Source organism: Hevea brasiliensis, chromosome 11, assembly GCF_030052815.1.
Source record: "Hevea brasiliensis isolate MT/VB/25A 57/8 chromosome 11, ASM3005281v1, whole genome shotgun sequence".
NCBI classification, from domain to species: domain Eukaryota; kingdom Viridiplantae; phylum Streptophyta; class Magnoliopsida; order Malpighiales; family Euphorbiaceae; genus Hevea; species Hevea brasiliensis.
In genome coordinates this window covers 82,522,932-82,532,785 of record NC_079503.1, presented here as the reverse complement: position 1 = coordinate 82,532,785, position 9,854 = coordinate 82,522,932, and the positions used below count along the sequence as shown (strand labels likewise).

General features: G+C 31.5%; 2 non-coding genes across 2 annotated transcripts; both read left to right on the top strand.

Annotated features, from left to right (window-relative positions):
• The first annotated feature begins 7,265 nt into the window (after positions 1–7,265).
• Positions 7,266–7,347, top strand: LOC131170992 (small nucleolar RNA R12). The gene has a single exon (XR_009141752.1). It is a non-coding gene; the product is annotated as a small nucleolar RNA R12 (small nucleolar RNA).
• A 74-nt stretch (positions 7,348–7,421) lies between these two features.
• Positions 7,422–7,513, top strand: LOC131170993 (small nucleolar RNA SNORD24). Its single transcript, XR_009141753.1, has one exon. It is a non-coding gene; the product is annotated as a small nucleolar RNA SNORD24 (small nucleolar RNA).
• The last annotated feature ends 2,341 nt before the right edge of the window (positions 7,514–9,854 follow it).

Below are 9,854 nucleotides of genomic sequence, written 5' to 3'. Positions count from 1 at the left end.
TAAAGTTATGGGAGAACGCATTTGCGTGAAGACCGTGCCTCTAGCTAATTGTAGTGCAATGCCATGCACTCAGCTGTGCAACCAAAAGTTTGGTGGAGATCCTAATATACGGGGAGGAGCTAAAGGCAGCTGCGTCGTTCCTGGGGTTTGCACCTGTACTTACGTCTGTGGGAATGGAAAATAAACTGGAAATTCTAGTCTTATTATGTAATAAGATGAGAGGGAAGTGATAACTCATCCTCTTTTCTTTTATATTTCAGCCATCATATCAATATTTAAGAAATTAATTCTATTTATAAATATAAATAGCTCTATTTATTTTCATCGTATTTTTTAAATAATGAATTTTAATTTAATAATATTTTACTGGTTTTGCTTTAAAAAAAAATACATTATAAAATTTATAATTAAATCATACAAGTGTAAATAAAAATTCCAAAAAAAGAAAAAAAATGTAGAATATGAGACTTCTAGAAGCCTAATTGGCTACATAATAAGATGATTGTGCTGACAACTAAGTTAAAAAATGAATATTATTGTTATTATTAAAATAAATTACTAAAAAATAATTCAAGAAATAAAAGAACCATAAAAATTGGGTGAAATGGAGTTATTATTAATGATATTATTCTGATGGGCTATGACAATATTGTGTGGGTTCTTCTCACGTGAGTAATCTGATGGGCTTGGACCTCCTTTAGAGGGAAATAAAACAATTACTTTTGCATCAATACTTGGATTATCTTTGTTATTCATATTAGAGAGAGCATAATTCAGTTTAAATCAAAAAAATTAATTAAATTGAACCAATTTAGGTAATTTGATTTGATTTATTAGGCAATTCAATTTAGTTCAATTTTATTTTTGAAAATTATATTTAATCGGTTTATTTTTTAGAGGAAAAAAAAGGTTAAAATGAACCAAATGTAAATGCAACTTTTTAGTGACTTGTTGGAATTCTACTTGACCTTTTGTAAGTTAGATGACAATTTCTTTGGTGGGATACAGGTAATGAATCTTTATTTGAACTCTGAAGCTAGGTGATGGAAACTCAGGATTGAACTAGGATGAAGGTGTTGATACCACTTCTGCGCAAGCCCTATCAAGGTTGATGGAAAGACCCTACATAAGATAAAGTCACTAACATTTTGTAGTTGCATTGTGGTTCTGAAATTTGCCAACTGATTCCTGGGGTTAGATCTACCGCCATATTTGTCCAGGGTGAGTAATTTGAACTTTAGGAAAAAAGGTTCAGCAAAGATTTCATCCGTTCAATGAGAGTAGTCTCCTATGCCAAAGATTTCATATGTTATATGAGAGTAGTCTCCTACGCCAAAGTCTTCTTCAAGGTCAAAGTTGTTCTGAAATTTCAGTAGGGTTTTAATTTTGCCCCAATCAATACCTCCTTTTGTGGAATTGACCTCATAATTGCGAACTTTCTCTTTGCCTTTCAATCGTTGTATATTTTATGGATTTGGGATGGCAATGTTTGATATATGCATTTTATATAGTCATTTAGGTTAGATTTATAGTTATTTTATTCTTTTATTAATTAATTTCATTAGTTATTTAATTAATCCTTCATACTTGTTAATTTTGGTTTAATTTGTAATTTTATTTTTATTTTATAGATAAAATGGTATTTTTGAGAGACTAAAAACTAATTGTGCAGGTGAAGAGCAAATTCCAAGTCCAAAAGTGCCAAAAATGAAGCCTAAAATTTAAAAATTTTAAAGGCTGTCAAAATCTGCACAACATACTACACAGCCTATGCAACTTGTGTACAGAAATTAGAAGAAATTTTGTAAGTTGCCGAAAGTTGCACAAAATTGCGCACAGCCTGTGTAATCTGCATCCAGAAAAATAGAGAAATTGCAAACCTGCTGAAACTTGCACATGATGGTGCACAACCTGTGCACCTACCTATGCGAGAGCTCAAAAAATAGCTAAAACCTGTCTAAAGTTGCACAGAATGTCGCACAGCCTGTGCATCTACTTGTGCACTATCACGGAAAACAAATGGAGATCCAATGAAATCTACACAGCCTATGCACTTGCCTGTGCAGTATCACGAAAAACCTCTGGAGCTTGCTAAAATGTGTACAGGGACCTGCATGGCTATGTAAACCCATTTTCACTCATCCTCTCCAGACTTGACTCTGCACAAGATGCTGCACAGGTATTGTTCAAGCTATGCACTTCCTCAATAATTAACTGAAGAAACAAATCTTCTCATATGTGGAGGACCCTCACCTCAAACCATTTTTAGGCCATCCTTGGGTTTTTGTCAGGGTATTTAAGGCTCCTCACATCACTTATTGCAAAAAGAGGAATGAGAAGAGAAAGAATTAAAGAAAAGGAAAGAGACAAAAAGAGGAAGAATGCCATTTTTCATGCATCAACTAGATTTTTGGCTCTTTTTCACTAGATTCTTCACACCAAACATTAGTTTTTTCAGTTTTAAGTTTGCTTTTCACATTTTATTCCTTCTTCTACCCAAAATCTCTTGTAATGAACATGGATTGTGAGTAGTTTTCTTTGATTTTTGAGTTAGGAATATAATATTTGAGTTATTTTTGTCAATTGGATTGGGTTAGTCCCAATTTAATGAAATTTATGAGGCTTAATCCATTGATTGTATGCTTATTTAAATGCATAATGAATGGCCCTATTAAGTTATGTTCTTAATCCTTGGTTGAAGGATCAAAAGGAGAAGACCAAGTGATAGATAATCAATAAATTAGACTTAATTAGCTTAGATATAGAAATAGACTGAGAATTAAAAGAGGTTAATAGATTGATTAAAGAACCTAATAGGTCTTGGTTAATTTTAAATTTCGCAAAAGTAGGATTTAATATTTATGACTTTGTCCATCACTGCTAAGCAGGATTTAATATTTATGACTTCGTCCATCACTGCTAATTTGGAAGTGTTTATAGTACACTTATGTTTTTGTTGTCTTACTTTTCTTAAATGTGCAATATTTTAAAATTGTGGTTGGTTGTATAATTAAACAACCTACACATAGAGTCTACTGTCCAAACATAAATGACATATAATATGAAATATAAATGTTTACTATATAAATTCATATAATATTCCTAACATGTTATACTTAAGTAGAATGAAATATAATAACTTAAGAATAATGCAAAGGACGTCTAGAAATATTTATGTAGTATTCAAAATACAAGAGAGAATCTACCAGATTTCCAAGCAAGATAATTGAGATATTGAAGTTGAGTTAATTTTGTAAATACAATTAATTAACCAATAAACGTTAGTATAACTGTATAGGTCCTTCTAACCAATAGGATTAGTAGTTCTAACAAGACCAATAGTAATGAGATATGTGAGTATAACTTATTTAAATTGTTTTATTAGAATTATTTAAACTATTTTATTATATTCCATGCACATCCATGCATCATGATAGTATGTAATTTATTTTAATTATAATTGCATAGTTAATAGTATATGTTAGTAATGTATATCATGAAGATGCTGCATTATATATTTGTGATGTTTTGGTAGCTATGGACATCCCAATGACTTCTAATGAGAAAGTAAATGAAAAAAGAAAAGGAAAGGCATCCATGCAATGAGCTCATATATGAAAGTAAGGGAAGGGGAATGTCGAGTAAGGCAATTTTGTGCCTGTGACATCTAGGTACCAGGGATCATAGGATTTACCTCAAGTAAGTCGAAGCTTACACTTCTACTCCATGTGATTGGCTCTAAAGATGGCTCTCCTCTATTTTACCATGGGAAGAGAAATTTACTCCCATCAATCAGTTCGCTGCTATGGTATACCACATCACCTTTGGTATGCCGACTTCTTCATTCATCTCAGCAAATTTTGTGGATCTTTTATCTCACTTGATTCTTGCACCTCCAAGAAATTAAAGCTGGATTTAGTAAGGATCTTGGTATCTAGTTCTGATCTTGATTTCATCCATAAAATCATGGCTATTGATGTAGGTTGCATCAAGTACCACATTCCCCTTATTGAGAACAGTGGTAGCAAAGCTTTTCTCACCGCAAGGAGCCTCAATCCACCACAGTCATCGGATGAAACTGTGCTATCCTCTTCCTCCTCGTCACCTAAAGCCTTTCCGTGTGGCTCATTCGGGCACTTGCATGACTCTGTGGTGTCCCCTTCTAGTGGCTTTACAATCATGCCTCTGCTATCTCTACCCCCAATGACTGACGATGCTCCTCCCAATCTAGAGTTCGCCATCCCAGAATATCTCGAATACATGTAGTCGCATTCTCCCTTTTGTAGTTTGCCTCTCATTGACTCTCTGCCTAAGGACCCTTTAGCACTAAAAATAAGCAAATTGTTCCCTACAAGATCCTAGGCCTCATACCAATAGTATTTGAACTTGGGCCTAGGGCCTATGTTCTACCCAAGCATCTTGGGCTTGAACCAATAGCTAACCAAGAACCTTCTTTGGACAGTCCCTCTTCACACCTAGCCCATAACCATTTAACTGTCATTCCCTTTTCTCCCATTATGCAAGCCCAGCCCTCCCCTTCTTTCCATTGCCGAAGCATGAAGTTTTCTCGGCTGCTTATGCAAAGGCGTAAGTGTAGATTGGTCCCAAACTTGCTAAGTTTGTCTCCTAAGCTTGCTCGAGGTAGAAAGAACAAGAAGACCTATAGAAAAGGGAGTAAAGTGATGCAACCAGCAGATGGCGACATTAGAAGGATGAACAAATTTCATAAAAAATCGCTATGCCTGGAAAATTCTTTGAACATTTCCCTTGATCAGAGCAAGAAGCTTGCTAAATTCTCTTTATTGGTAAGAAATTATGTCTTGTTTTTTTTTTTTGAACCTGATGAAGTGGTGGTGGAATGCTTCCTAAAGCAAATTAGGGAGGACATGAACTTGTTTCAGAGCATCAATCATTAGAGTCCTGGTTTTGTCCCTTCAAGCTTGTTGCTGTGGTTTTGGATGGCAGTTTCTCTTCCTTATATCTCAGGAGCAGTATTTTCCTCTTCTATGTTTTTTTTTCTAGCTCTAATTTGTCTACGCATGGTCTCTTAGTTTACGGTACCTCTTGTGGACTTTTCTTTTATCATCTTTGTTTTTATGTGGTTTAGAGTATTAGTTCCTCTTCGTGCATCCATCTCTTTGGTTTCTTTTCTTTGTATCTTGTTCTTTCCTTGCCAACTCTTTGGCTTTAATAAATTTTTTTGCCTATAGAAAAAAAGTCATGATTTTTATGTCCTTGGCATCCATTATGAGTATGAATATCAAGAGGAAGTCTCGAAAAGCTCCTTTAACGGATTAGGAATATTGGACACATGATATGATTATGTGATGGGGACCTTTGGTGATATAGCTACCTTGTTATGACTTGTTTGTGCTATAGAAACACCATGTGAATGTTGCATATTCATATGCTTGACATAATTATTTTCATATTATGTTTTATTTCTCTAAAGTATCTTATATTTACCGAGCCTTAAGCTCACCACCCCTTTTCTGTCCTCCCCTTCATGGACAAGCATTAAAGGTACAATCAATAGCTTTTGCTTAGTTGAGTTCAAGGGGTTAATACCTCAATTTTGCTTAAAGATGTATATACATTTTGTGGAACTCTTTTTTGTATATAAATTAGTGATTTTACTACTATGCTCTGCTACTCAATATTTTGTAACATATTAAAGAATTTTAATTATATTTTATGTTAATAAATTATATTAACAAACAATATTCCTGTTCTTTTGTGTTGGTAGCAGTTTAGATTCATACTATTACAACTTATGTACTTACAAAACATAAAAAGGAAAGATAATTTCTTTAATCATGTCTACATAATCTTAGATAATAGGATGGTTTCCCATCTTCTGTCAATAGAATGATTGCCAGAGAAAATATGAATAGTCTAAATTGATGATTATAATTTATTATTGCAAATCAGTTCAAAAGATAAAATCTATTGTTTATCTAACTAGCAGGGTTCTCATTGATGAGAATGAAAATAAGTAAATTTTCAAAAAGTCTGAATCTAATATTTTAGAAATCTTTAATGAATTCTTGTTATTCACTAAAGTTATTCAATTAATAGAGTTTATGATTTCTTAAGGTGACATTTGGGGTTCGGAGTTTTGGATTAGTTGAAAGAAAGTAACAATAAATCTACTAAACATAAAAATAATTGTATTGGTCGAAATTCGGGTCATTTATATAAACATTTACATGCATACTTATGAGTGTATAAATTATTGAAAAGCTAATTTAGCTTGAAAATTTTTATAGTTAAGTATGTAAATGAAGTATTATTCTTGGATTAGGTTACGTGAAGATTGCTCATCATAATGTAATCTTGTTTCATGGGGATTTTGGGTGTTGAATTAAAAAGTTTGGTTGCATAACTTTATTTACATGTAACTTAAGTTTTTAGAGTTAAACTCTGCTGAAATTTCAGTAGAATTTGGAATTAAAACTAAATAATTGAAAAAATTTAAAAGTTAAATAATTAAATTAACTAAATTAATTACTAAATTAGTAAGTCAAATAAATACAACAGAATTAATAAAAGTTTAATCTGAATAGTGATCTGCTTGAAATTTATAATATATTAAATTTAAAACTTATTTAATTATTTATTATTAAAAATTATATTTATTGATTATAGAAATAAAAAATTAAGGATATAATAGGTTAAAATTAATTATTAAGAGCATTAGATTTTTATTTATTTATTTATTTAGAATAGTTTGGACGCTGGCTAGATTTTGACGGGCCGAAAGTTTTGTGGTGGACAACTGGGTGTGGGCCTAGCCTTTGAATTTTTAAAATTGCAAAGAAGTCCACTCCTCAGCATATCCCTTGAAGGCCTGCTCAGATGTACATCTAGGGTTTTCTTCTCCCCGCCTCCAATTATAATTAAGTTCCACGGCAGCAGAGCATCGGTGAGAATGAGAGAAACTCAGAAGATCTGTGGAAAATTATCTGCTATTCTTAATGTTGGGCCACTGCTTAGGCTGTAAGATTTGGTATTCGGAAGCCTAATATTGCAATTCTTTGGTCAGCTTCAATATGGAAGTAAGATGATCAAGGGATCTATCGTTAGGCAACAGAGATGGGTTGATTTCTGTATACATGAAATTTAGGTTTTGTGTATACTCTGCCTTTAGCTCCGATTTTCCTCTTCTCTTTCTAGGAATTATCGGTGACAAGGTGGATACATAACACATTCCTTTTTTTTTTAATTTTTTTTAAATAAGATGAAATCTATGAGGATGATGATGATTATGGATGATGAAAGAAATCAGACGGATTCCCACTGATTTTTTCTAAATATGATATAGATTGGCAGTTAATTCTGACTCTTCATCATCATGCTCTTTATTTATTTATTTATTTATTTATTTTGATTTGAAAAGATTAGATTACAGATGGTGTATTGGCCAGTGATGTGAGAAAATATTTGCTACTCTTGATGGGATTCATAGCATATCCCCAGCTGATGATTCCTATCCACCAAGATCTCTGAGGCCTTCAATATTTATCTAATTCTTTTTTATTTCTGATTTTTGGGATTAATCGGAAATATCCATTGATTTCTCTATGGATATTTGTGATCTTAACCTCACAATTCATAGAATGAAGCTAATGAACTGTGATCGTATGCTACTAATTGCTCTCTCTGTGCCTCTCAGCATTTCTACTTTTATTATAACACTCCAACACAATCTTAGGGAAACTCTCACTTCAAACTAAATGGAAACCTATCATACAGCTCAAAGTTTTTCTCTATAAACCTATCGTTTGCCGAATTTACAGCGGTGAATTGAATCGATTGTGTTTTAATTTAGATAGTTATTTTATTTCGGTTGTTTAATTTTAATTTATTAAAATATAATTTATTAACTTTAATTTTATTTTTTTAAAAAAATTTTATTATGCAATAGTGTACTTTTAGGATTTTTTTATAATTAATTAACACTAAATTAATATTTAACTAAAATAATAAAATATTATTTTAAAATTTAAAATGTAAATTAATAATTTTATTAATAAAAAAAAGAAAAAGAAGGTAAAAGTTAATTTTATTTTTTTAAACATGTAAATTGCTGCAAAATTAAAGTTGGTGAATTTTATTTTAATAAATTAGAGTTGAATGATTGAATTAAATAACAATTTAAATTAAGGAATAGTTAATACAATTTACTCAAATTAGAGACAATCAAAATATTTTTTATTTCCCTTTTCACTAAATAATTTATTATTGGGAATGTGTAAGAGTTGAAATTTTGACATTAAAAAAAGAGAAGAATTTAGGAATGACTTATAAATCTATTACTTGAGTTGGATGCGGTGTAAGTTCTTGCGTATGGCTCCATTAAGAAAAAAATTCTTTCTATACGTTTTAAGTTTCCTAAATCTCTAACAAGTGTTTCCACTCAAGTATGAATCACCACTTCATCATTTTGCTCTTTTCTTTAAGAGTGTCTTCATACTCTATTACGACCACTTAAAGTCTACTTGTTCTACCATTCATGTGTGGAGCCACAACGAAAATCATCAATTACAGTCTTTATACTAAAACATTGTCGATACAGAGAAATAAAACGAATACTTTTAAAACATACAATAAAATATACAAAAATTGCAATATCCTTTTTATTCCATAATATTTGTATACCCTTCACATAAATAAAGATTTGCTATCATCACCTAATGTTTAATCTACTAAGCAATTACCTTTTAGAATCCTAAGGTAAATTTTCAAAAAATAAAGAGAGAATAGTTAGTGCCATATTTTCTTCCTTAATCCATTCTTTAGTTCTTTTCCTTTTTTTCTTTTTATTTCTATTTATATTAGTCTACTAATATCAATGTCACTTATTCTTTTTTTTTTTTTCAAAAACTAACATTTTTAACTTGCCAAACACAATGTATACGTTCAAAAAGTTTTCTTTTCCCCCTTTCTGTTTCTTAAAAAAATTTCTTTCCTTTCTTCTTTTCTCTTCATCTCATAGTCATGCTTGTTTGGCTCTTTTTTGTGGAATCCAAATTCCCTAAAACCCCATCAAGTTACCTTCACTAAAATTGAAATGGGTATTGAATTTGAGTGATATAATAATATCTATTCTTATACAATATATTTATTGTAATAAATAAGATGCGATATAATATGGCAATGTTGATCATTATGGTGCTGGATTAGTTAACAATTGAAATATTAGATATTATAAGAAACTAAATTAACCATCCAATTGGCAATATCTATAAATAGGAATGTCTATTATTAGCAATTTAGCATAATTACGGAAAGAAATCTTGCAGATTTTATTTCTAGTAACACCTAAATAACATATAAAAGCAGCACAGTAATATCAAAAATTCACAAATCATTTGAATACGAGAAAGAAAAGGAACGATGAAGAGCCAAAGCCTGCAAATTTTTGTAGTCCTTATGATTGTTCTTCTATCGTTAAGAGGTAAAAGTTGATGGTCTATAACGACAAGGCAAATTATTTTTTTTTTCCTAAATTAGAATTTGATGGTTGATGCAGGAAGTAAAGTTATGGGAGAACGCGTTTGTGTGAAGACCGTGCCTCTAGCTAATTGTAGTGCAATGCCATGCACTCAGCTGTGCAACCAAAAGTTTGGTGGAGATCCTAATATACGGGGAGGAGCTAAAGGCAGCTGCGTCGTTCCTGGGGTTTGCACCTGTACTTATGTCTGTGGGAATGGAAAATAAACTGAAAATTCTGGTCTTATTATGTAATAAGATGAGAGGGAAGTGAGAACTCATCATCTTTCATTTTATATTTCAGCCATCGTATCAATATTTAAATATAAATTGCTCTATTTATTTTCATTGTATTTTTT